Source organism: Protomyctophum parallelum, assembly GCF_964188405.1.
Source record: "Protomyctophum parallelum genome assembly, chromosome: 8".
In the NCBI taxonomy this organism is placed as follows: domain Eukaryota; kingdom Metazoa; phylum Chordata; class Actinopteri; order Myctophiformes; family Myctophidae; genus Protomyctophum; species Protomyctophum parallelum.
Genome location: NC_139703.1, coordinates 54,331,154 through 54,334,371, shown reverse-complemented (window position 1 = coordinate 54,334,371; position 3,218 = coordinate 54,331,154).

Genomic DNA, 3,218 nt, shown 5'->3' with positions numbered 1-3,218 from the left:
CTTTAGCAGTTAGCACCGCGATATATAATAACTACTATTATTATAAATAACAACTAAACACTGACAATATAAGCTGCAAGTGTAGAGTTATAGTATAGTACAGTAACTATGTAGGCTATGTAGTAATATATTATAGTGTACAGACTCCTGAGACCTGAGTGAGACGAATTGTTTGCTCCAGCTGTGTTCAATCAATCAATCAATCAATCAATGGTCCAGTGTAGTCAGCAATGTCACCAGCGCCAAGGAAATCCCGGATGCTCCTCTCGCGTCTGTTGCTACTGCTGCAATGTTAATGGGGGGGGGGGGGGGGGGGATTCCCCCTTCCCCAAAGACATGCTGAGAGCCATGACGTCACCGATGCATTAGTATACTCCACCATTGACATTACTGCAGAAATCCCACAGTGTCTGATTCCACCACCTGTACTGCCTCGGTGGTTAATCTAAAAAATGTTCCCCTTTGGTCCAAACTGTCTATCGACAAGGCAGGCTGCAAAGATAGCTCTCCGGAGCTTATCGTTATTGGTGATAGTTTGATTAGATTATTGATTAATAATAAAAATAACCAATTGTCCTATTAAAATAGATCCATTAATTAATATTGTATTACATTTGTTCTGCCTGGTTTAAGAAAATAAACATAGTCTAGTATTATTTATTGTATTAACTATTAATAACTAGTTGTTCCATTAAGTTCAAACTACCGGTAGTTCTATTCATTAATACATTTTAAATGACAATTTAAGAATGGGCTGACATTGTCACTAAATACATTTCAGGAAGTGTGAACAACCAATCAAAATGCATGTAATTTATCCAAACAGATAACAGCTGTGAAGAACCTTGTCACGTGACTTGAAGGTGCAGTGTTTCTGTGAACATTCCTCATATATATCATTGAAAATAACAGTTCACAATAATACAGGGGAAAATAATTATACATAAATGTCATGCCATACAACATACAAGGAAGACATACAGTAAAATAAGCAAATTAATGTCAAATGTAAGATCCTACTCTGTCCGAAAGAGTGGAAAAGAATAAGAAAAAATTGATAAAAATTGCACCTAAAGTGCCTATAGTACCGGCTGGACAAGAAGTTCAGATCAACATTTTCTATAGCATAACATTCAATAGTAGTTCCTCATTAAGCCCTTTGGGGTGTAAGGTTTGTAGAGTGTGGATCCAGTAGGCCTCACGTTGTTTTAAAAGGGCATGGTGGTTACCGCCTCTTCTTGGAAGTTTGACTTGTTCTATACCAATGAAGCGGAAAGTAGAGATGTCATGTTTAAGGTCATTGAAATGCACTGCAACAGGGTATTCACGGTCATGTTTAAGGTCATTGAAATGCACTGCAACAGGGGATTCACGGTCATGTTTAAGGTCATTGAAATGCACTGCAACAGGGTATTCACGGTCATGTTTAAGGTCATTGAAATGCACTGCAACAGGGTATTCACGGTCATGTTTAAGGTCATTGAAATGCACTGCAACAGGGTATTCACGGTCGTTTCTTCTGATCGAACTCTTATGTTCACTCATTCTCTGTTTTAACTGTCTAGTAGTTTTTGCCTATGTATGCTGAACCACAGGGACCAGTTGGCTGTTGCCTATAAAGCCTCAGTTTCACTTTTGCTCTGGAGAGGACAGCAGTTTGCAGCAGACTCGGTTCCTCTGTCCTCCACCCTTTGAGAGGACGACAGCAGTTTGCAGCAGACTCGGTTCCTCTGTCCTCCACCCTTTGAGAGGACGACAGCAGTTTGCAGCAGACTCGGTTCCTCTGTCCTCCACCCTTTGAGAGGACGACAGCAGTTTGCAGCAGAGACTCGGTTCCTCTGTCCTCCACCCTTTGAGAGGACGACAGCAGTTTGCAGCAGAGACTCGGTTCCTCTGTCCTCCACCCTTTGAGAGGACGACAGCAGTTTGCAGCAGAGACTCGGTTCCTCTGTCCTCCACCCTTTGAGAGGACGACAGCAGTTTGCAGCAGACTCGGTTCCTCTGTCCTCCACCCTTTGAGAGGACGACAGCAGTTTGCAGCAGACTCGGTTCCTCTGTCCTCCACCCTTTGAGAGGACGACAGCAGTTTGCAGCAGACTCGGTTCCTCTGTCCTCCACCCTTTGAGAGGACGACAGCAGTTTGCAGCAGACTCGGTTCCTCTGTCCTCCACCCTTTGAGAGGACGACAGCAGTTTGCAGCAGACTCGGTTCCTCTGTCCTCCACCCTTTGAGAGGACGACAGCAGTTTGCAGCAGACTCGGTTCCTCTGTCCTCCACCCTTTGCCTGCCCTTTTGTTTGTTTTAGTTTCTTTGACTTGGATTCCGTTCTGTTCTGTACGTTTTGCCATAGTCCCTTTTGTTATGTTTGTTCCCTTTAAGTTTGTTATTATTATTATTCTATCTGTAGTATTTGTCTAATTTAACTCACTGTCCTTTTGTAAGGGTGTTAGGTCCCTTTAGTTTTCCTCTTTATTATAATTCTGTTAGGTTAGTTAGGGTTTAGTGTTGTATTTTTGTTCTTGGTTAGGGATTGAGTTAGGGGTAAACCTTTTATTTTCTAGATACTTTTGCTAAGATGTAAACCGCACCCTGAAGCCAATACTTGGTTGTGAACTGAAAAGCACAAGGATTTGAATCCTGTCTCTGTTGACAAAGAAAAGAGCTACAACAATAAACTAAAGTTCTTTTCAACCCTGTCTCCTCGCACATTATGTTATATTCCTTCACCCTAGACGAAGGTGAGTCACATTATGTTATATTCCTTCACCCTAGACGAAGGTGAGTCACATTATGTTATATTCCTTCACCCTAGACGAAGGTTAGAACACATTATGTTATATTCCTTCACCCTAGACGAAGGTGACATGTTATATTATTATTATAGACATTATGTTATATTCCTTCACCCTAGACGAAGGTGACATTATGTTATATTATTATTATAGACATTATGTTATATTCCTTCACCCTAGACGAAGGTGAGTCACATTATGTTATATTCCTTCACCCTAGACGAAGGTGTGTAACAAGCCTGGTCACAACAACACACAATGCAATGACAGACAAAGCAACGCTTCAAATGGGGCTTATCACATTTATTTGCATTGGTACTAGATGTGGATTGTCGACTGATGATTTATTTGTTGTATTCTACAAGAAAAATAAAAAATAAATCACTGTTCTGCACATTGTTAATGGTTCATATATTATACCTGAGC